The sequence below is a fragment of the Hypanus sabinus genome, chromosome 10, assembly GCF_030144855.1.
Source record: "Hypanus sabinus isolate sHypSab1 chromosome 10, sHypSab1.hap1, whole genome shotgun sequence".
Taxonomy (NCBI): Eukaryota; Metazoa; Chordata; class Chondrichthyes; order Myliobatiformes; family Dasyatidae; genus Hypanus; species Hypanus sabinus.
Window position 1 is genome coordinate 68,721,823 of NC_082715.1, and position 25,552 is coordinate 68,747,374.

The 25,552-nt window shown below is 43.1% G+C and overlaps 1 protein-coding gene across 2 annotated transcripts in view; it reads left to right on the top strand.

Annotated features, from left to right (window-relative positions):
• Nucleotides 1-1,951: 1,951 nt before the first annotated feature.
• The window catches only part of cln8 (CLN8 transmembrane ER and ERGIC protein), a 41,700-nt gene continuing 18,099 nt past the window's right edge, over nt 1,952-25,552 (top strand). Inside the window, exon 1 of one of the 2 annotated variants that reach the window (XM_059982017.1) lies at nt 1,952-2,026. The gene's annotated coding sequence lies outside the window, so the exon portion shown is untranslated. Of the gene's footprint in view, nt 2,078-25,552 lie in introns of both variants that reach the window. The other variant, XM_059982018.1, reaches the window with a different exon arrangement.

Sequence of the window (25,552 nt, forward strand, 5' to 3'; positions counted from 1 at the left end):
CAAAGTCCCAGACATGGAGGTCCTGGAGCAGGCTAGCACCCACAGCGTCTACACCCTCCTACAGAAAGCCCAAGCCAGATGGGCTGGCCATGTCGTCAGGATGTCTGACAGTTGACTACCAAAAAAGCTGCTGTATGGAGAGCTGAGCCAGGGCAAGCTCTCAGTTGGAGGGCAGAAGAAACGTTTCAAAGACTGCCTTGAAGTGTCCCTCAAAGACCTCAACATCAGTCCCAGTAACTGGGAATCACTTGCTCTGGACCACCCAACGTGGTGGAGCAGGACCACTAAAGGAGTGTATGCAGCAGAAATCAGATGCACCACAGAGGCTCAGAGGAAACGCGCCTTATGCGAAGTTCGAGCTGCCTCCACTTCCACTGCAGCACCTACGCTCATGTGTCCCACAAGTGGGTGAGCTTTCAGGGCCCGGATTGGCCTCACCAGTCACCTCCGGACCCACAGTCACAAACCCTCCACCTGACAGAAGTCGTGGTCCTCTTCGACTCCGAAGGATGAACAACAACAACAACAACAATATGGCCACTATTAGAGCTCTGAGGGCAGTTGCTCCTTTTCCTGGACTTCCAGGAGCAAGGCATATATGTGGTGCAGGCGTGCTGGTCCTCCTTCCTTAAGGATCTCTGCAGAGATTCCATCCTTTGTTGCCTTTCAAGCTCCCGTTGGCATTATGGACCTTTCTCTGACTGGAAGGCTCCCCCATGTCTTTTCTCACAGGCCTCTAGTGGATTTGCTTAGTAACCTCCTTTGTTCACCACTCTCTCCATTGATAGTTTATGACTTTCCAATCCTCCAGCAAGTTTGAGTGCAGGGGCTTAATCTGAAGTAATTTAAACCATAGACTGTTTTGCTGGTACTCAAGAAGCCTTTGTGGATTGGTGGAAATAGTGAATTTCCAAGACTTTCTCAGTCCACTAGGAATTATTTTGTTTCCTCACCATGTGCTGGACATTTGCCTTGGCTCTGGAGTAAGCTTCTCTTGTGGCCTTACTGCTAATGTCATTCTGCCAGGCACAGAAGGCTTCTCTTTTTTTGGAGGTAAGTTGTTCTTTCTCCATGCTGTTATCACTAAACCAACCCCAATGTTTTCTGCAGTTCTACACAAGGATGTTTTTTGCAAATATCAAGGATCATGGCTTTAAGCAGTGTTTTTCAATATCCTCTTTGATGTCACCAAATGAGGTCTGAAGGCAGTGTTAAATAGACTCTCCAGTTATAGTCTTAGCCCAGTCTGCTTCTTAAGAAACCTCATTAGGACGGATGAATGGTTTCAGGCTGAAACGTTGTTTATTCCTCTCCACAGATGCTGCCTGACCTGAGGGATAGATAGAGTTGACGTGAATAGGCTGTTTCCATTGAGAGTAGGGGAGATTCAAACGAGAGGACATGATTTGAGAGTTAGGGGGCAAAAGTTTAAGGGAAACACGAGGGGGTATTTCTTTACTCAGAGAGTGATAGCTGTGTGGAATGAGCTTCCTGTAGAAGTAGTAGAGGCCAGTTCAGTTGTGTCATTTAAGGTAAAATTGGATAGGTATATGGACAGGAAAGGAGTGGAGGGTTATGGGCTGAGTGCGGGTAGGTGGGACTAGGTGAGATTAAGAGTTTTGCACGGACCAGGAGGGCCGAGATGGCCTGTTTCCGTGCTGTGATTGTTATATGGTTAAATAAATGAAATAAACATAAGTTGTGGATTTCCAGCGTCAGCAGACACGCTCGGATTTATGATTGACAGCGAAACTTCAGGGGACCATCAATCGTGATGCCGTGGAGCCCACCCACTACAACCCCGCCCCTCTTAGTTCAGCATCCAATCGGATTGTGAGTGTCATCGTCCTCCCGCCTCAAACCCCGCCCCCTCTTCCGTCTTGTTTACCCTCTCCCTACCGGGAAAAGCCGATGGATTGACGTCGCGGGCTGCCAATGACAAAGCGCAGGCGGGCTCTGGAAGGGTGCGTGCACTGAGTGGGTCACATGGCAAAGCCGGCAGCGCTGAGAGAGGATGCGGAGCGCGGTGAGTGTGATCGGGGACCCGGAGCAGTGTGGGGGTGTGGAGGAGAGCGAAGTAAGAATCGGGAGTCTGGAGAGATGCTGTGCTTCTTTGCACGTTGTGGGCTGGGCGGCACCGGAGAGGAGTTGATGGTAGAACTGTGACTATGGGGGTGGGATGGTGGATCTTCAGAGACAGTGACCGTAAGCCGAGCAGGTCACTCGGCTCTTCGAGTCCGTTCCACACGGCAGTATACCTACGTCAATCGCTTCACCTAACCACTACAAACACGTACAAACAAGCTGGAGGAACTCAGCAGGTCGGGCAGCAACCGTGGAAACGAGCAGTCAACGTTTCGGGCCGAGACCCTTCGTCAGGACTAAAGAGGGAGGGGGCAGGGGCCCCATAAAGAAGCTGGGGGAGGGTGGAAAGGAAAAGCCTGGTGGCTGTCAGGTTAAAAACCAATAAGAGGAAAGATCAAGGAGTTGGGGGAGGCAGGAAAGGCGAAGAAGGAATGTAAGGTGAAAGCACTGTGTAGTAGAAGGCGGCAGAATCATGAGAGATGTGATAAGCAGCTGGAGGAAGAGGTAGGGTGGGTGTCGGCCAGAAACGTTGACTGCTCGTTTCCACCGATGCTGCCCGACCTGCTGGGTGTTGCTTTGACCACAGCATCTGCAGTGTACTTAGTGTTTAGCTACATACACGGTCCTCTATGTGAAAAAAATTCTCCTTGGGTTCCTTTAATAGGAACTTTTCCCCTCACACTGAAAACTTATGTCCTCCAGTTATAAGGTCAGGAAACTTGAGTTGTCTTGAAGAGCATAATCAGAATCAGGTTTAATATCACAAGTATGTGTTATAAAATTTGTTGTGCAGTAGTAGGCTGCAATACATAATAATAAAATTGAATTACAATTAAAAATATATGCAAAAATGTAGTGAGGTAGTGTTCAGGGGTTCCATTCAGAAATCCAATAGCAGAGAGGGAAAAAACTGTTCCTGAATCATTGAGTGTGTGTCTTCAGGCTCCTCCCTCCCCCCCCCCCCCCCCCCCCCCCCCCCCCCCCCCCCGTGGTGGTAGCAATAAGAAGAAGGCATGCCTTGGGTGATGGGGATCCTTAATGATGAATGCCACCTTTTTGAGGCTTTGCTCCATGAAGATGTCCAGGAGGCTAGTGCCCACGATGGAGCTGACTGAATTTACAACTTCCTGCGGTTTATTTTGATTGTGTGCAACAACCTCCCCGCCCACCCACCAGACCAGACGGTGATGCAGCCAGTAAGAATGCTCTCCACAGCACATCTGTAGAAATTTATGAGTGTCTTTGGTGACATACCAAATCTCCTCAAACTCCTAATGAAATTTATCCACTGTTGTGCTTCCTTTGTATGTTGGGCCCAGGATAGATTCTTGGATGTTGACACCCAGGAACTTGTAATTGGTCACTGTTTCCACTCTCTCTGAGGACTGTTGTGTGTTTTCTCGTTCTGCCTTTTTGGAAGTGCACAATCAATTCTTTGGTCTTACTGATGTTGAGTGCGAGGTTGTTGCTGCGACACCACTCAACTAGCTGATACACCTCGCTCCTGTACATCTTGTCAGCATTTGAAATTCTATCAATAGATGTGTCATCAGCAAATTTATAGATGGCATTTGAGCTGTGCCTGGCCACACAATCATGGGTGTAGAGAGAGTAGTGCAAGGGAGTAAGCACACATCCTTGAGGTGCACCAGCACTGATTTTCAGTGAGCTGGAGACATTTTTGCCAGTCTGCACAGATTGTGGTCTTCTGGTGAGGAAGTTGACCATCCAGTTGCAAAGGGAGGTGCAGAAGCACAGTTAGGAAAAAATGCACAGTCTTTTTCCCAGGGTAGGAGACTCAAGAACAAAAGGTTTTAAGGTGAGAGGGAGTGACTTAATAGGAATCTGAGGGGCAGCTTTTTCCAGTGTATTCCAAATGTCTTCTTCACCCTTCTACCTGTGACACTGCTTTCAGGAAGCTACACAATATTGACAGGATGGAGAGTTGAGCTGAGAAATGGCAGATGGTCACCTCATTACAGGATGGATGTGGAAGCTTTAGAGAAAGTGCAGAGGATATTTATCCGGATGGTGCCTGGATTTGAGAGCACGTTTCAGGAAGAAAGATTGAGCAAGCTAGGGCTGATCACTTCAGAGCAGAGAGTGAGAGGTGACTTGATTAAGATATACAAGAGGATAAGGGGCAAAGATTGAGTGAACCTTTTTCCTGGGTGGAAATGGTTAATGTGAAGGGGTGTAATTTTAAGGTGATTGGAGGAGAATATGGGGGGGGGGGGGGGTGTCAGAGATAGTTTTTTTTTTACACAGAGTGGTGTTGTATGGAATGCCCTTCCAGGAGTGATGGTAGAGGCAGATACATTAGGGACACTAAGGAAACTCTTAGATTGGCACATGGATGATAGCAAAATGGAGGGTTATGTGGAAGTGAAAGATTAAATTGATCTCAGAGCATGTTCAAATGTTGGTGCAACAGTGGGTCGAAGGGCCTGTACTGTGCTGTAAAGTTCTATGTTCTAAAACATGCATGTACTCTCAGGTCTGTCCCTCTGTTCTAAAACAAACCCCTGGCCCCACTGTTCAGTGTGAAATTCCTACCCTGGTTTGACTTCCCAAAATGTAACACCTCACTTTCTTCTTAATTGACACCATTTGCCATTCCTTCGACTTCTTCTCTAGCTGATCAAGATCTCCCTGAAATTTTTGATAACTTTCTTCACTGTCCACGATACCACTTGCTTTAGTATAATTTCTTTATCATGTGTTCTTTTCCATTCTGATGGGCTGGAACACCAAATTCGACAGCAGAAAGTTGCCTTACCATTTGACCATCTTTTGGTTTTTGCAGAGTTCCTGCTTGCTTTCACTTTTCAAAGGTAGCTTCTCATTTACTAAGGCCAGGCCATCAATGGGTTGGCAGAATCCAAGTCTGACTGGGTCCATTGCTGCTGTTAAAAATTAACCAGGAAAACGTTGTGAATAATTGGTGTAGGTAATGACTAGACTTCCTGCGCCTATCCAGGCAGAATCCAACTTTTACTACTGAAGTGCTGAGGAACTTGGGAAGAATCATCACATTGAACTGTTGGTCTCATAGAATAATAAATAATGTGGGTCGAACAGTTGTTAACAGAATTTTTGCATTGGCTATTGTCCAAAGAGAATGTAAAGTTGTTTCTGTTTTATGAATGTACAATGCTACAGAGTGCTTTGTCAGCTATTGAGATATCTTCATTTCATTATTGGTAATCTCTGATTCTCAATTTTGAGATAACATTGTGAGCTACCATTAAAATTCATTTTCCAAGGTAGGCAGTAGTTACCACTTGCACACATTCCATAAAAGAGAATTCATTATAATTTGTTCATTTCTTGGATTAGCTTGTTCATTTTAACATATCACATGAGGTACCTTGATCTAGTAACTTGATATAATTGCACATTGATTAATAGAATTGGATAATGTACTGTAAAAGCAGACCCTTCTGCCAGTGCTGTCTATGTTAGACGTCATGTCTATACAGGTGTCCCCAGCTTTACAAATGTTCGCTTTACGCCATTTCGTTTTTACAAAAGACCTACATTAGTAACCTGTTTTTGCATTACAAAAAGGATTTTTGCTTTTACGAAAATTTTTCCCATATAAGTGAATGGTTCTTCGCTTTATGCCATTTCAGCTTAGGAAAGGTTTCATAGGAACACTCTACCTTTGTAAAAGGTGGGGGGAGACACCTGTAATACTAATCCCACTCCCTGCATTAATTACATATCCCTCTCTTCTTTGTTCATTCAATATAATTTGAACTGGGGTGGCACGGTAATGTACTACTGTCTGTTAGAATTTTGTATGTTTTCCCTGTGACTGTGTGAGTTTCTTCCAGGTGGTCTAGTTCCCTCCCACATTCCAAAGATGTTCAGGTTCCGGTTAGTATGGGCATGCTGTGTTGGTGCCTGAAGCATAGCAACACTTGCAGGCTGCCTCCAGCACGATCCTCAGACTGCATTATTGTTGATGCAAACGTTGAATTTCACAGTATGTTTCAATGTACATGTGACAAATAAAGCTATCTAATCTTTACCTTTAACATGCCATGTACTTAGTTCCTCAGCCAATACATGTACCAAGCCTCTGCAACTGGATCCTTGACTTCCTCACTGGAAGATCACATTCTGTGCGGATTGGTAATAACATCTCCACTTCACTGATGATCAAAGCTGGTGCACCTCAAGGATGTGAAAGTATCTTGATACATGTGACAATGCTTTTCTTACCACCTTGCTTGTATCTTTGTTACCACTTTCATGGAACTATCTGCTTGTATTCCTAGGACTCTATTTTACAATACTGTCCATCTACTGTGGATATCCTGCTCTGGTTGAACATCCCAAAATTGATCTCTTTATAATCTGTCCAGGTTGAAGTCCATTTGCCATTCCTTTGCCCACTTTCCATACTTATAACCTTTAGACAACTCTGTCCACAATGCCACCAGTTTTAGTGCCAACTGCAAACTTATTAATCATGCCAAGTACAATCAGATCCAAATCGCTAATGTAGCTGACAAACAAAAGTGGCCCTAGCACCAGTCCCTGCATACCAATGTCATAGATCTCTGATCTGGAAATGCCCTCTTTCTCCTACCACCAAGCCACTAGTTCGAGTTAATAATATCTCCCTTGTTCCTCAGTGATGGCCAGTATTTTTGTGTGCTGGTGTGGGGAAGTACTGTGGGAGTTTGTTATTCACTGGATCAGAACTATCACTTCATGAGAAGTTCTCATTAGAAAATTCAGATTTATTTACATGTTAACTTCAGAACAGTGAAATTTGTCATTTGCATCAGCAAACAATACGCCTAAGGATGTGTGAGGGGCAGCCTACAAATATCGCCACACATTCTGGCGCAACAGGGCATGCCACAGTGCTCAGTAGAATAATACAGAGTAGAACATCCCAAATTACCAAGCAATAACAGCAGAACCAGCCCTGTTCCTCCCCCACCCAGGCACCCACGCACATACATATTTAGTCCTCTAATCCCAAGAAGGTTGGAAGCTGCAATTTTCAGATATCTTCAAGGCATTGTTTTTTTCCTAGATAGTGTTAAGAGTTTAATCTAGGAACTGACATAGAAGAGAATTTGATGGTAAACCGTATACACAGCATGTATGCGGAGCACATGTCACTAAGTTTCTGATTATCACCCAGGATTGAACTTGAATCTAATTCAGCAACACCAGAATTCTCCCACCTGTTTGAGTGTTTAATGGTCAGTGTTGACCTGTTGGATAAAAGGACAATATTACTTGAAAGCTCTACTTATTCCACAAAGTTCAGGGTCAATTTATTATCACCGTCTATCATCATATTCAATCTTGAGATTCATTTTTTTGCAGGCATAATAAATCCAATAACCCTAATAGAATCACTGCACCAATAGAGCTGACAACCAGAAAAGACAACAAACAGCAAATACAAAATAAAAGGAAAAAAATAAATAAACAATAAATATTGAGAACATGAGATGAAGAGTCCTTGAAAGTGACTCCATAGGCTGTGGGAGCAGTTCATTAAGGGGCAAGTGAAGTTATCCCCTTCGGTTCAAGAGCCTGTTGGTTGAGGGTAATACCAGTTCCTGAACCTGGTGGTGTGAGTGAGTCCTGAGGTACCACCTTCCTAATGGCAGTAGCAAGAAGAGAGCATCACCTGGTTGGTGGATGTTCCTGATGTTGGATGCTGCTTTCTTATGACAACACTCAACAATCCTGTGTTCAAAGGATTTGTTAGCTACATTTTTACACAAGGTCTTTGTGAATATTCGGCTTTTGAGAATGAAAATCAAATGTTTACTTAGTTGATTTAGGGAATCTAATTTGCAGTGGTGTTAAATATCATGAAGAAAATTGTACTAATCGGCTCAGGTAAGTAGAACTATGAAACCGAATTTGCTCTCCAAGTTACCTTGGCAGAGTTTCCATTTAATAATGAAATAACTGCATTCCAACACCATAGTTCTGAGATGTTAGTTTTATCATCACCCAATTTTTCCTTCAATGGTTGTGATACTAGAAGCTGACAAAAAAAGACCACAAGAGGAGACTTGATTGTTTGGTCAAAGTAATCATTCACATTTTTTTTCTCTGAGCTGTGAATTTCTTAAAGAGTAAAGAAGAAAGAATCAGTACTGCAGATGGACCAGCCAACCCAGTGTTTGGTTTTGATATTGGTATTGTAAATGTAAATTCACCAGACCAAATAACTACAGCACAAAAGATCGTTACTTATCAATGCACCAGTTTATTTCTATGAGCTCAGCCAGCGAGGGAACTTGGTCCCGGCATCAGGGGGAGAAGAGTTCTCATCCCCCTGGCAGTTCAAACAAGTTCATTGTTTGACTTCCAGAATTGTTACAATTTATAAGGCCACCAATACAAAAGAACAATCAGTTTGATAAATATTCTAGCCAGTTCAATGGACTATTGATACAAAAGAACAATCAGTTTGATAGATACTCCAGCCACTTTAATTATAAAAAAGGAATGTCCTACCTGGTTTGTTGGAGCCAAAACTTAATTACAAAGATAACATCCCTCCATTGATACCCCTGCCCCCCCCCCTTACCCCATCCCTATCTATAATTTTTGTCTGGTTCTCTTTCTCTTTTGTCCCCCCCCCCCCACTATAATCTCCCCCCAGCCCTACCTTTCTTTCTCTTTTATTTTCCATAATTCTCCACCTTCCCCCTACCCCATTTCCCTCCAGCCTATCACTTCCCAGCTCTCTACTTCATCCCTCCCTCTACTTCTTATCCCCTCCTCAACCATCCCATGTCACTTCACTCCTGATGAAGGGTTTCAGCCCTAAACATCACAACCTCCTCCCATAGATGCTGTCTGGCCTGCTGAGTTCTGCCAGCATTTTGTGTTTCTATCCACCAAATTTATGCTTACTTAAGAAAGGAATGTCCCATCTAATTTCCATCAGGTACTGCCTTTTGTTGAAACCAAAAGGTGTGAAAAATCAGGAGTCATCTTATGGGGATCTGTGTGAATTTTAACCCTTATCATGCTCCAAAGAAGCAGCTGTGAGACATTATTCAAATGTGCTGCAGTCACTCACAAAATACCCAGGCATAGTCAGTACTTAACCCATTATTTACAGGAATCTGAGAATCCCCAATTCCCTTAAACTTTATCAGTATTGGTTTATTATTGTCACATGTACCAAGATACAGTGAAAAACTTGTCTTGCATAGTATTATTACAGATTAAATCATTACGTAGCACATTGAGTTAGAGCTAAGTAAAGTAATAGAATACAGAATAAAGTGTAAAATTACAGAGAATGTACAATGCAAGTGAATGATTAAGTGCAAGATCATAATAAAGTAGATTGCGAGACCAAGAGTACATCTTACTTACAAGAGGTATGTTCAAGAGATTGATATAAGTGTGACAGAAGATGTCCTTGAGCTTGGTGGTATATATCTTCAGGCTTTTGTATCTTCTGCCTGATGGGAGGTGGAGAAGAGAGAATGTATGTAGTGTGTGTGTGGGGGGGAGGGGTCTTTGGTTATACGGGCTATTTTGCTGAGGCAGCGAGAAGTGTAGAGCTTATAAGAGTGGAGGCTGGTTTCTGTAATGTGCTGAGCTGTGTCCACAACTCTGTAGTTTTTTGCAGTCACATGCAGAACAGATGCCGTACCTAGTCGTGATAATGTCTCTCCCAACACTGGCAATTACCATGTTGGCATGAACTTGTATATGTTAATGTAATTGTTTCTGTTGTTATTGCTATCTCTTCAATGGCACTGAAGATAGAATTAACAGTGCAGTTTCAGTAAGGGCACTGTTTCATGCAAGGGAACATATCCTCTTTAGTTTCCCCACAGAATGCTTGAGGAAGTGAAATCTTTAGCTAATTTTGTAGTTAGTGCTGGTAATCTGCTATAAATTCTCACAGAGAAAAAACTATTTGCAGAAGCTAGTTCAGCGTCATTTTATTATTTTGAATAAGTGAGTGTGAGAAACATGTTGTGACAGCTAAATTGAAGGTTTCAAGAGCCTTTGAGTTGGCAAGTGAAGTTGTTGGGTTATTGAGCTCAGAGGAAGCAGAAGTCTTATTTGTGAGGTAGGAAAGTGGAACTGGACCAGCACTGGGAATGCTACAGTTAGCTGTCAGTTTGCAGGGAATCCCAACCTTTCTTATGCCATGGATCCTTACTAAACTAACTAGTCTATGAACCCCAGGTTGGGAATCCCAGGAGGAACAATTGTTCGAGCTGGAATCGTGCTTGTATGGACAACTACTGGGCGGCACTTGGAAATACTGATTTTTGATCACTTGGCTGGAAGAAACAACGGTGTCATAGGTATACAGGGTAGTGAGGAAAGGTTTTTGTCAGGGCATTGAGCTCAGGAGTTGTGATGTTACGTTACACTGTGCAAGATGTTTGTGAGGCTGCTTCCTGGAGAGGCAGCACCTTAGAGACTAGAACTGAAGTTCGATTACATTCGGCTTGTTAGGGAAAGTGAAGAGGTACAAAGGAGCTGCAAGGAGGTAGTCATCCCAAGGCTACAGGAGGCAGATAAGTGGGTGACTGTCAGGAGAGGAAAGGGAGTGGAAAGCACCCCTGTGGCCATCCCCCTCAACAATAAGTACTCCATTTTGAGTATTATTCACGGGGGTGGGGAGGGTCCTATCTGGCAGAAGCAACAGCATCCATGCCTCTGCCACTGACACTGGCCCTGTGGCTCAAAAGGGTAGGGAACGGAAGATGATGGCAGCAGTAATAGGGGACTCTATAGTTAGTGGACAGATAGGCGATTCTGTGAATGCAAAAAAGAAACACAAATTGTAGTTTGCCTCCTCGGTGCCAGGGTCTGCGATTTTTCTGAACACATCTACAATATCCTGAAAAACAGCTAGAAGTCGTTGGTAACAATTTGTACCACAACATAGATATATAAAGGGAGGAGGTCCCAAAGGAAGGAAGCTGAGAAGCAGGACCTCAAGTGTAGTAATCTTGGGATTGCTGCCCGTGCCACGTGACAGTGATGATTGGAATAGAATGAGGTGGCAGATATATGTGTGGCTGAATAATTAGAGCAGGGGCAGGGATTCAGAATTTAGGATAATTGGGTTGCCTTCTGGAGCAGGTGTGTCCTGTACAAGAGGGATGTGTTGCACTTGAATCCGAAGGGGACCAATAATCTTACCAGAGCTATTGGGAGTACTTTAAACTATGTCATAAGAAACAAGAGCAGAAGTAGGCCATCTGGCCCATCAAACCTGCTCCACCATTCTGACCATGGACTCATTTCCACCTACCTTCCTTTTCCCCATAACCCTTAATTCTCCTGCTATGCAAAAGTCTATCCAACCTTGTCTTAAATACATTTACTGAGATATATTTCAGGAGGATGAGAACCAGTGTGATGAAGATGAGCCACCAGGTTTACAAGTAAAGGGAAAATTTGCCTAGCAAGTCTGTTAATGTTCTTTGAGGAAGTAGCAAGCAGGATGGACAAAAGAGAGGCAGTGGATGTCATTTCATTCGGATATTCAGAAGGCATCTGATAAAGTGCCACACATGAGGCTGTGTAACAAGATAAAATCCTATGGTGTTACAAGAGTGATACTGGCATGGATAGAGGAATTGCTCACAGGCAGGAGGCAGGGAGTGGGAATAAAGGGGGCCTTTTCTTGTCAGCAGCCAGTGACTACTGGTGTTCCTCAGGGGTCAGTATTGGGACCACTACATTTCACATAGTTTGTCAGTGATTTGAATAATGAAATTGATGGTTTGTGGCAAAACTGCAGATGATACAGGAGGAGGGGTAGGTAGTGCTGAGGAAGCAATGTGATTGAAGCAGGACTTAGACAAATTTGAAGAATGGGCGAAAAGAAGTGACAGATGGAATACAGTGCAAACACGAGGAAATCTGCAGATGCTGGAGATTCAAACAACACACAAAATGCTGGTGTGTGTTGTTAGATGGAATACAGTGTTGGGAAATGTATGATAATGCATTTAGGTATAAGCAACAATAGTGCAGACTGTTATCTAAAAGGGGAGAAGATTAAATCATCAGAGGTGCAGGGGTACTTAGTCCTTATGCAAGACTCCCAGAAGGTTAATTTACAGGTTGAGTCTGTGGTAAAGAAGACAAATGCATTTATTCGTGGGGAATAGAATATAAAAGCAAGGAGATAATGCAGAAGCTTTATATGACACTTGTCAGGTCACATTTGGAGTATTGCCAATGATTTTGGGTCCCATATCTCTGAAAGAATGTGTTTTCATTGGTACGAGTCCAGAGGAGGTTTACAAGGATGATTTTGGGAATGGATCCATTAACGTATGAGAAGTGTTTGGCAGTTTTGGGACTGTACTTACTGGAATTCAGAAGAATACGGGGAGGGATCTCATTGAAACCTACTGAATGTTGAAAGGACTTGACAAGGTGGATTTGAGAGGATATTTCCCATTGTGGGAGTATACAGAACTAGAGTGAACAGCCTCAAAATTGAGTTGTAACATTTTAGCTGGAGGTACGGAGGAATTTTTTTCAGCCAGAGTGGTGAATCTGTGGAATGGTCAGCTACAGTCTGCAGTGGAAGCCAAGTCCATATTTAAGGTGGAAGTCAATGGGTATCTTTAAGGTGGAGCTTGATAGTTTCCTGATCAGTCAGGGCATCAAAGTATATGGTGAGAAGGCAGGTGTATGGGGTTGAGTGGGATCTGGGATCACCCATGATGGAATGGCAGACAGACTCGATGGGCTGAGTGGCCTCATCTGCTGCTATGTCTTATGGAGTATTGTCTTGTTTTACTCTCCATGCTGTGGGAAAGATGTCATTAAACTGGAAAGAGTGCAAAAAAAGATTTATGAGGATGATTCTGGGACTCAAGGGACTGAGTTATAGGGACAATTGGACAGTCTATAATTTTATTCATTGCAAGAATGAGGAGTGATTTGATTGTAAATTTTATTATTAAAATACATATATGTGACCTTGTGGAAGTGTGCAAAATCACAAGGGGCATAGAGAGAGTGAATTAGCCCAGTCTTTACCGAGGGTTGGTAAATCATGAACGAGAAGACATAGGTTTAAGGTGAGAGGGTGAAGATTTAGAAAGGGGCAACTTTTTCTACCCAAAGAGTGATCAGTACATGGAACGAGCTACCAGAGGAAGTGGTTAAGGCAGATATAAATGATAAGATTTAACATACATGGGTGGCAAAAGTTTAGAGGGACACGATCAAACACAGACAAATGAGACTAACTTAGATTGGAATCATGGTCAGCACAGACGAGTTGGGCTGAAAGGCCTGTTTCCATGTTGTATGACTCTTTAGTTGGAATATAGAACATAGCACATGAATAGGCCCTTTGCCCACAATGTTGTGCCAAACCAATGGAAAGGATAGTGAATTTTTTCTGTCTAAGCATGCACCAAGTTTTGTTTGCTCCCTGACCAGTTTCAATAGAGGTGGGAAATTAATGCTGCATATTGGAATTGTTATGTAAGATCAAGCATTATTTGGGATTTCCTCATCTTAGTTCAGCAAGGAGATATGACCAGATTTGTATCCCATTAGATTGAGCTAGATTGCAACCTGATAAGTGATTAACGAGAGGGTTCTCCACTAACTCCCTGTATTACTCCTGCATCTCAATGTGTTAATATTTTATAATGAGTTCTGCAGATGATGGTAAAGCACACAGTTGGGTCATGTACAGATGGATTGCTGTTTAGTTGTATATGGTTGAGATACCTGGTGATCAGATGAGATAACGTATAGGATCCACCTAAAGGCAAAGATTCACACTAACACTAGAAGTGGAATATTGTGTCAGACCAGAAATTAATCCTCAATTTTCCAGTTGTATGGCTGTGGTGATAAATTAATTAAAATGTTACTTCAGCCTACTTTAAATAGTTTCTTATAGGCATTCCCATTGTTTTATGATTGTAACTTTACAATCAGCACCGTGTTTCAAATGGAACACAGCAGTACAGCAAAAGAACAACCCTTTCGGCCCATTGTGTCTGTGCCAAACGCAATGACAAATTAAATCCTTACTGCCTCCATATGGGTCATACTCCTCCATTCCCTGCATGTTCAAGTTTTTATTTATTTTGGAGATATGCATAGTAACTGTCCTTTCCAACCCAACGAGACAACGCCACCAATTGCACCCAATTAATGTGCTAACCTATATGGCTATGGAATGTAGGTGTAAACCAAAGCACCTGGAGGAAACCTATTCGGTTACAGGGAGAGCGTTCAGACTCCTTACAGAGAGCAGTGGAACTGAACCCTGGCCATAAACAATGTTGTAGCGTTATGCTAATTGCTATGATACTGTGCCCCATGTGTCTAACTGAAAGACTCTTAAGTGCCACTATTGTATCACAAAGTTCAAAGTAAATTTATTAGCAGAGTTCATTTATTTCACCTTGTACTACCTTGGCATTCATTTTCTTGCAGGCATTCACAGTAGAACAGAGTCTTCACTGCCATGTCTGCCTCCACCACCACTCCTGGCTGTGCATTTCAGACACACATACCACTCTATGTAACAAAAAAATTGCCCTGCACATCTTCTAAATTTCCCCTCTCACCTTAAATGTATGTTCTCTAATAATCTTTGCATTTCCACCCTTGGGGAATAGAGACCAGCTGTTGACTCTGCTTCTTATAATCTTCTATCAGGTCTCCCGCTCAGCATCCACCGCTCCAGAGAAAAACACCCATGTTTGTCCAGTCGCTCTTTATAGCTTGTCCTCTAGGCAGCCTCCTGGTGAATCTCCTCTGCATCCTCTCCAAAGCCTTGTTGTCCAGGATCTTCAGGAGTAATTGGTCCTTGTGAGGAAATGTTGATTGGGTTGGCTGCTTTTTTGCAGGCTGTCCCCAGCACAGAAGGCATAGGAGCAGAGTTAGAACAATCAGCCCACTGAGTCTGCTGCATCATCCCATCATGGCAGATTTATTATCCCTCTCAACCCCATTCTCCTGCTCTCTCCCTGTAACCTTTGACGTCCTGACTAATCAAAAACCTATCAACCTCCTTTTTAAATATATGTTTTGCCATGGGTGATGCTTTGTTCTTATTCTTTGACCTAACAGTGCAAAGTGACCTTCTCCACAAGGACTGGTTTATAGCCCAGCTTACCCTTGATGACTGCAATTGAAAATGTGTACAAAATACTGGTCTTGTCAGTCAATGTGAATTTTTTTAATTACATGGAGGGATTAACATAAACAATTCCTGTCACACGCGCGCACACAGAAGCTGCCTTACCCTCTGAGTTCCTCCAGCAGATTGAATGTTGCTTCAGATTCCAGCATCTGCTGTCTCCTGTGTCTCTGCTTGTCCTTTCAGTCAAGAGGAAATACGACATAACAGCTGCGAAGTGGGAAGCTTGCGGGTTTATCTTGTTCCTCGTTTTCCACATTTTGAGGTTTAAAATTCTCTGTAAAGTTACCACACCGTTTTACTGGAAGTAGAATTAGATTCTGACCTATTGCTTGCTCTTTTGCAGTACTTTCAAAAGACCACACAGTGGTCGCCAGAGTTGAAAATTGAATAGGAACAGCAAACACAAATTTGGACAGAAAGGCAAAGAACAGGATGTTTTTGTACACCGTGAAAACTTGTGTTTAGCTTCCTTGTTCAGGCTTGGGAGGACTGTTGGTGGTGGTGTGTTGCTTTCAGTCTGCCACCTGGGCTGTGGAATCCAAACCGAGATCAGTGCATCCTTAAATATTTCCCATGCATTATTGTGCATCCTTTAGTTGCTCATCTTCACTCTATTCCACCCCCACCATCTATCTGTAGAGCACTCTACTCTTAATTCCCTTTGTGTATATTAATGTTTCCAGCAACCCCTCATTGACTCCTCTGACCCAAGAAGATCAGCTGCTTAAGTCGCTGAATCAGTAACTTTGACCGAGTTCACATTCTACCTAGCAGTTGTTGGATTATCAGGGCAGTCTTCCATGGATTGCCTTGCCTTATCATTGTAAAATGAACCTACTAATGTTTAATAGAGAAGGAATTCTGGTGTCATTGCACTTGCTGATCATAGTAGTATGGCTTACTTTTCAAAGGCCCTGAATCGCCAAGGAAGGTTTGGGGTCAGGAAACTGCACACCTTCCTCCTTCGTCCAGGTTTGCATTTGGGGTGTCTGATGGCTGACTTCCTGATGATGGAGATTGAGGGCTGACTTGATGGAGGTATATAAGATTGAGGGTGTAGACAGGGTGAAAGCACAAGGTCTTTCCCAGGGAAGGAATGCTAACAATACGAGGGTGTAGGTTTAAGATCAGAAGCAAGAGATTTATAAGGGAACTTAAAAGGCAGCTCTTTTTCACAAAGAAGGTGGTGTGTATTTGGACTAAGTTGCCAAAAAATGGTGATTGAAGCAGGTGTATTAGCCACGTTTAAAAGCCATCTAGATAAGTGCATGTATAGGAGAGGCTTAGAGGGCTATGGACCAAATACAGGCAAGATGGGACTCACTTGCTAGGCATGGATCTATTGGGTTAAGACCATAAGACAAAGGAACAGAATTAGGCCATTCAGCCTTTTGAGTCTGCTCCGCCATTCCCTCACGGCTGATCCCAGATCCCAATCAACCCCATACACCTGCCTTCTGCCATAACCTTTGATGACCTGACCAATCAGGAAGCTATCAATTTTCACTTGAAATATACCCATCGAATTGGCCTCCACAGCCATCTGAGCTGGAGCATTCCGCAGATTCACTACACTCTGGTTTAAGAAAAGTTCCTCCTTACCTCCATTCTAAAGGGTCACCCCTCAATTTTGAGACTGTGCCTTCTAGTTCTGGACACCCCCACCCCAGAAAGCATCCTTTCTGCATCCACCTTATCCAGTCCATTCAACATTAGGTAGGTTTCAAAGAGATCCTTTCCCACATTCTAAGTTCCAGGGAGCACAGGCCCAAAGCTACCAAATGCTCTGCATTCCTGGAATCATCCTCGGGAACCTCCTTTGGACTCTCTGCAATGACACTGCATGTTTTCTGAAAAGTGGGGCCCAAAACTGTTGACAATACATCAAATAGTGACCTGACTAGTGTCTTATAAAGCCTCAGCATCATCTCCTTGTTTTTATATTCTATTCCCCTTGAAATGAATGCTAACATTGCATTGGCCTTCTTTACCATAAACTTAACCTGTAACTAACCTTCTGGGAGGCTTCTACGAGGTCTCCTAAGTCCTTTTGCACCTCTGATGTTTGAATTTTCTCCCCATTTAGATTAGTCTGCACTTTTGTTCCTTTTACCAAAATGTATTATCATACATTTCCCAACACTATTCCATCTGCCACTGTTTTGCCCATTCTTACAATTTATCTTAAGTTCTTCTGCAATCGTATTGCTTCCTTAGCACTACCCCTATCCCATCCCCATCTTTATATCATCTGCAAACTTTGCCACAAAGCTATCAATTCCATGATGTAAATTATTGACAAACAATATGAAAACTAGTGATTCCGATACTGTCCCCTGAGGAACACCACTAGTCACTGGCAGCCAATCATAAAAGACCCCCATTATTCACACTCATTGCCTTCTGCATGTCAGCCATTCCTCTATTCATGCCAGTATCTTTCCTGTAATGCCATGGGATTTTATTTGTTAAGCGGCCTCATGTGTAGCTGCTTAAATCAAATGCCTTCTGAAAATCCAAATGACATTCACTGCCTCTCCTTTGTCTACCCTGCTTGTTACTTCCTCGAAGAACTCTAACAGATCTGTCAGGTAAAATTTCCCTTTACAGAAACCATGCTGACTTTGACTTATTTTATTATTAGTTTCCAAGTATCATGAAACCTCATCCTTAATGACAGACTTCAACACTTTCCCAACCACTGAGGTTAGGCTAACTGGCCTATAATTTCCTTTCTTTTGCCTTCCTCGCTTCTTAAAGAGTGGAGTGACATTTTCAATCTTCCAGTCCTCTGGGACCATGTCAGAATCAAGTGATTTTTAAAAGACCATAACCAATGCATCAGCTATCTTTTGAGCAGCCTCTTTCAGAACTCTGGGATGTAGTCCATCTGGTCCAGTTGACTTATCCACCTTAAGACCTTTGAGTTTGCCTAGAACTTTTTCCTTTGTAATAGCAATGGAATTAGAGCACTCCTGGTCCCTGAAACTAACAGATCTCTGGCACATTGCTAGTGTTTTCCACAGTGGAGACGGATGCAAAGTACTTAGTAAGTTCATCCGACATTTCTTTGTCCCCCATTACTACCTCCAGCATTGTTTTCCAGTGGCCCAGTATCAACTCTCACCTTCCTTTTACTCTTTCTATAACTAAACAAATTTTCAGTTCAATAAAGACAATAGACAATAGGTGCAGAAGTAGACCATTCAGCCCCTCGAGTCTGCACCGCCATTCTGAGATCATGGCTGATCATTCACTATCAATACCCAGTCCCTGCCTTGTCCCCATATCCCTTGATTCCCATATCCATCAGATATCTATCTAGCTCCTTCTTGAAAGCATCCAGAGAATTGGCCTCCACCGTCTTTCGAGGCAGTGCATTCCACACCTCCACAACTCTCTGGGAGAAGAAGCTCTTCCTCAACTCTGTTTTAAATAACTGACCTCTTATTCTCAATCCATGCCTTCTGGTACTGGACTCTCCCAACAACTGGAACATATTTCCTGCCTCAATCCTATCAAATCCTTTAATTATCTTAAACGTTTCAATCAGATCCCCTCTCAATCTCCTCAATTCCATTGTGTACAAGCCCAATCTCTCCAATCTCTCTGTGTAAGACAGCCCTGCCATCCCAGGAATCAACCTAGTGAACATACGCTGCACTTCCTCAATTGCCAGAATGTCCTTCCTTAAACCTGGAGACCAAAACTGTACACAATATTCCAGGTGTGGTCTCACCAGGGCCCTGTACAAATGCAAAAGGACATCCTTGCTCTTGTACTCAATTCCCCTTGCAATAAAGGCCAACATTCCATTTGCCCTCTTTACTGCCCTCTTTACTCTTTACTTGGTTATTCACCTTCATTGACTGATGAACGAGGACTCCGAGGTCTCTTTGCATTTCTCCCTTACCTAACTCTACACCGTTCAGACAATACTCTGCCCTCTTGTTCCTGCTTCCAAAGTGGATAACTTCACATTTATTCACATTGAATGACATCTGCCAAGTATCTGCCCACTCAACCAGCCTATCCAAGTCTCCCTGTATTCTCCTAACGTCCTTTTCACATGTCACACTGCCACCCAGTTTAGTATCGTCAGCAAGCTTGCTGATATAGTTTTCAATGCCCTCATCTAAATCGTTGACATAAATCGTAAAGAGCTGTGGTCCCAATACAGAGCCCTGTGGTACCCCACTAGTCACCTCCAACCAGTCCGAGAAACACCCATTCACTGCTACCTTTTGCTTTCTATCTGCTAACCAGCTTTCTATCCATGTTGAAACCCTGCCCCCAATGCCATGAGCTCTGATTTTACTCACCAATCTCCTATGTGGCACCTTATCGAATGCCTTCTGAAAATCTAGGTACACAACATCCACTGGCTTACCCTCGTCTAACATCCTTGTTACACCCTCAAAAAACTCCAACAGATTAGTCAAGCATGATTTGCCCTTGGTAAATCCATGCTGGCTCAGCCTAATCCTATTACTGCCATCAAGATGTGCCACTATTTCGTCCTCAATAATGGACTCAGTCCCCACGACTGACGTTAGGCTAACAGGGCGATAGTTCTCCGTTTTCTCCTTTCCTCCCTTCTTGAAAAGTGGGATAACATTAGCCACTGTCCAATCTTCAGGAACTGATCCTGAATCTAAGGAACATTGGAAAATGATTACCAATGCATCCGCAATTTCCTGAGCCACCTCTTTTAGAACCCTCGGAGGCAGACCATCTGGACCCGGGGATTTATTAGCCTTCAGTCCTACCAGTCTACTCATCACAGTTTCTTTCCTAATGTCAATCTGTCTCAATTCCTCTGATATCTTATGACCCTGGCCCATCCATACATCTGGGAGATTGCTTGTGTCCTCCCAGGTGAAGACAGATCTAAAGTACGCATTAAATTCTGTTGCCATTTCCCTGTTTCCCATAACAATTTCTCCCAATTCATTCTTCAAGGGGCCAACATTGTTCTTAACTATCTTCTTTCTCTTCACATAGCTAAAAAAGCTTTTGCTATCCCCTTTTATATTCCTGGCTAGACTGAGCTCATACCTGATTTTTTCTCTCCGTATTGCTTTTTTAGTTAAGATCTGCTGTTCCTTAAAACTTTCCCAATCATCTGTATTCCCACTCATCTTAGCCCTGTCATACTTCTTTTTCTTTAATGCTATACAATCTCTGACTTCCTTTGTCAACCACTGTGGCCCCTTTCCCCTCTTTGAATCCTTCCTTCTCATTGGAATGAACTGCTTTTGCATCTTTTGTATTATCCCCAAGAATATCTGCCACTGCTGATCCACTGTCTTTCCTGCCAGGGCATCTGCCCATTTAACTTTGGCCAGCTCTTCCCTCATGACTCCGTAGTCTCCTTTATTTAATTGCAACACTGACACCTCTGATCTGCCCTTATCCCTCTCAAATTGTAGATAAAAATTTATCATGTTATGATCACTACTTCCTAATGGCTCCTTTACTTCAAGATCACTTATCAATTCCTGTTCATTACACATCACCAAGTCCAAAATAGCCTCGTTCCTGGTTGGCTCAAGCACAAGCTGTTCCAAAAATACATCCCTTAGACACTCCACAAACTCCCTATCCTGGGGTCCAGCACCTACCTGATTCTCCCTGTTCACCTGCATGTTGAAATCTCCCATGACAACTGCATTACCTTTAGCATATGCCAATGTTAACTCCCTAATCAACTTTACCCAATATCCACGCTACTGTTTGGGGGCCTGTACACAACACCCATTAGGGTCTTTTTACCCTTACTGTTCCTCAGCTCAATCCACACAGACTCTACTTCCCCTGTTCCCAAGTCACCTCTTGCTAAGGACTGAATCTCATTCCTCACCAACAGGGCCACCCCACCCCCTCTTCCCATATTTCTGTCTCTACGATAGCACGTATACCCTGGTACACTCAATTCCCAGGCCTGATCCCCTTGCAGCCATGTCTCCGTTACCCCAACAATATCGTAGTTCCCCATTTTCATCTGAGCTTTAAGCTCATCTGTCTTATTTCTGACACTACACGCATTCAAGTATAGAATCCTTAGCCCATTCCTCCTCTCTTTGCTTAAAACACTGTCTATTGTACCTCACCCAGCTCCTTGAACTTCCATCGGGCTAATTGCACCTTGAATTTTGATGACCTTCTCAAGATCACCCAAACCTTCTACACATTTAACCCCATGCTCCTTCTGACCAACCCTCTGGATCTGGATCCCTGCCCCCTGCACATCTAATTTAAACCCCCCCCCCCCCCCCCCCGAGCAGCACTGGCAAACATTCCTGCAAGAATGTTAGTACCCCTCCGGTTCAGATGTAGACCGTCCCTTCGAAACAGATCCCAATGTCCCTGGAACAAAGACCAATTATCCAAAAACCTGAACCCTTCCTTCCTGCACCATGCTGTCAGCCTCGTATTAATGTGCATAATCATTCTATTCTTCGCCTCACTCGCACGTGGCACAGGTAGCAATCCCAAGATTGTCACCCTGGAGGTCCTGCCTTTCAGCTTCACTCCTAACTCCCTGAACTCTCTAAGCAGGACCCCCTCACTCACCTTACCTACATCGTTGGTCCCTACATGGACCACTTCATCTGGGTTCATGCCCTCGTTCTCAAGAATAGCCTGCACCCGATCTGAGATGTCCTGGACCCTGGCACCAGGGAGGCAACATACCATCCGAGACTCCCGATCTGCTCCACAAAATCTCCTATCTGCCCTCCTGACTATAGAATCCCCTAAAACTATCGCTCTCTTCTCTTCCCTCCTTCCCTTTCTAGTTGAGGGTTTAACCTCTGTGCCAGAGGCAGGACCACTACAACTCATTCCTGGTAGGTCATCCCCATCAACAGTATCCAGTACGGTATACTTATTGTTAATGGGAATGGCCGCAGGGGTGCTCTGCTCTCTCTGCCTGCTCCCCCTGCCTCTCTGGACCGTCACCCATCTGCCTAAATCTTGGTTTTTTGGTGTGACTACCTCCTGATAACTCCTATCTATCTCTGCCTCTGCCTCCCGAATGATCCGTAGTTCATCCAGCTCGCGCTCCAACTCCCTAACTCGGGCTGATAGGAGCTGCAGCTGGACGCACCTTTTGCAGGTGTGGTCATCAGGGACAACTGTGTTGACCCTGACTTTCACATACTGCATATGGAGCACACCACTGCTCTGACTGTCTCCCCCATACCTGAACTGGATTAATAGAATGTCTAAAAAGCACCTGGCGACCTTACCTTCTTCCCCTCAGCGAGCAATCGCACAGGCTTACCAAAGTCCCCTTACGCCGAAGCCCACTTAGCCAAAGCCCAGGACTCTGCTTCCACGGACTCCAATTAAGTATGCTGCTTTATATTATTGGCTAGTTTGCTTCCATATTTCATCTTTTCCCTTCTTAAGACTTTTTATTTGCCTTTTGTTGGATTATAAAAGCTTCCCAATCAGTCAGCTTCCCACTCACTTTTGCTACCTTTTATGCTGTTTCTTTGGCTTTTATGCAGTGCTTAATTTCCCTTGACAGCGACAATTGCCCACCCTTGCCATTTGAGAATTACTTCTGTGGGACATACCTATCCGGCACCTTGTGAACTATTCCCAGAAACTTCAGCCACCTCTGCTCTTCTGTTAGCACCATCATTATCCCCCTCCAATGCACCTGGGCAAGCTCCTCTCTAATGCCTCTGTAATTCCCTTTATTCCATTGTGTTACTGATACATCTGACCAGTGTTTCTCATTCTCGTTGCAGTATGAATTCAATCATATTATTATCACTGCCTCCTAATGGTTGAAGGGCTATCTCTATGCTGATATCCAAGGATGAATTTTAAAATAACACCTTGTTCCTGGAAGCAAAAAGGTTAAATCTTTTGCAGAAAATGCAGGAACTACTTAATAAAGCACAGTCTTAGTAGGTGTCTGAGTTATCATTAATATATCATCTGGGCCTCTTGGCAATCATTTGCATCACAGGATCTAACTTTGCATTGATCCCTAGAATTTCCTGTGCTCTCAGTAGCCCCATCTGCTTTCGCTAAATTGTGGTGTCAGCAGATAGGGGAAGTGGTCCAGTTGTGGGCAGACTAGTATAATTATAATTCATATGACTTCCTTGTAGTTGTAACCCTTGGATTTGTGAACTAAACCACTTCCTCTGTCTGCCTTCCCACTTTCACTGAGCTCTACCTGCCTGGTCACAGACCTCCCTTTCTGTTCCCCTTTTACAACTGTGCCCTCTCATTTATATTCTTGATACTAAAATGGATGCAGATTGCTCCTCACATTGCAGTGGGTGATAACTCCCTGCATCTGCCTTCAATATCTTGGTTAGGACTTCTAGTAAGATGGCAATTGTTTAGTCATTTCAAACTTTTGCTCCATTACATTTCTTACCTTCGCACTAGGTATCTCCCTTTTTAAACTTTAGTTCGTTATTCTATCTGTTTTTTCTTATCTGCCTGCGAATATGTCTATCTTACAATGGCTACAAAAAATTCTAAATCCGGGAAAAAAGAAACTCTGCCGAGATTCTCTCTATCCTGGAACAGAATCGACAAGACATTCTAACTGATATCAGGACTGAATTTGGAGCCTCTATCAGTCAGCTGGAGTCAAAATTGGATCAGATTAACGCCAGAGTGGATGATCAAGCCGAACATTTATCTCACATCGACCTAACCTCTGAAGATTTAAAACACCGCGTTCAGTATTTGGAAACTCTCTGTTCCAACTTAACGGAGCAAAACAGCAAACTTATTTCCGAAATGGTGGATCTCGAAAATCTGAGCAGGCGCTGCAATCTGCGAATTCTCGGTTTGCCAGAGGCCACTGAAACGGGTTCCCCCGTTGAATTTTTCTCTTCTTTTCTCTGAGATTTTTGGGAAAGAATTTCTCCCGACTCCACCTGAGCTAGAAAGAGCTCACAGAATTTACGTCCCTCAAGCTGTTTTGGGTTCTCGAGCATGACCAGTTATCCTGTGTTTCCATCGTTATCAGGTGAAAAATTGTTTGATTATGGAGGCATGCTGACTTTCCGAAATAATACCATTCGTATCGTGGAAGACTATGCTCCCCAGGTTCTGAAGATGCGTGCCGAGTTCAAAAGCGTTATGAAAGAGCTCTTTAATCGTGGATTCAAACCTTCCCTTCGCAATCCTGCTGATCTTCAAATTACGCTTACTACTGGAGAATATAAGTGGTTTAAGTCAGTTAGGCTGAGATGTTTGTTGTCCCCTGTTCTGCTTTAGCTATTCGCTCTTTTCTTTCTAACTATGGTATCTCTGATGTATGGCATTTCCTTCATCCAACTGAGAGAGATTATTCCTTTTTTTCACATGTTCATACCTTTACTAGAATTGACTATTTCTTAATTGATAATCAACTTATTTCATTTGTTCATTCTTGTGACTATCAGAGTATACTGATCTCTGATCATGCCCCAGTCACTTTGTCTCTAAATTTTCCTGGTCTCCCTCAAAAGAATAAACATTGGCGCTTTAACTCGACTTTATTATCGGATGATGATTTTGTAAAATTTATTAAGGACCAGATAACTTTTTTCCTAAACACTAATACGTCATCTGAAATTTCATCCCAGATTGTCTGGGATGCTATGAAAGCATATTTGAGGGGCCAAATAATTTCATATACAGTGAATCTTAATAGAAAGTCCCGTTCAGAGCAATTAGACCTGATTAATCAGATTAAAGAATTAGATCAATTATATGCGCAGACTAAAAACCCTGAATTATATAAGAAGCATGTAGAACTCCAAACTAAATGTGACCTTCTCTCTACTCAACCAGTTGAATGTCAACTTATTGAAAGTAAGAGTCACTTTTATATTCACAGTGATAAATCTGGCAAGTTTCTAGTTAATCATTTGAGACGTTCTAAAGCTAAACAACATATTACAAAGATCCGGAAGGAGAACGGGGATATTACATCAAATCACTCAGAAATTAATGACTTATTTAAGAATTTTTATTCTCGGCTTTAATCCTCCAAATCCTTGAATGAGAATATTTCTGTTGATCTTTTTTTTAAATAGCTTGAATATTCCTTTGATTTCATCAGATTCTAAAGCAAAACTTAATGAGCCTATATCATTAGAAGAAGTATCTTTTGCAATCTCTGCACTGTCGTCAGGCAAATCTCCTGGTCCTGATAGGTTCCCCATAGAATTTTATAAATCATTCTCTTCACTTCTTTCATCTCAGTTACTCTCAGTACTATCTGATTCATTTAATTATGGTAAATTGCCACCCTCATTTAATGAGGCA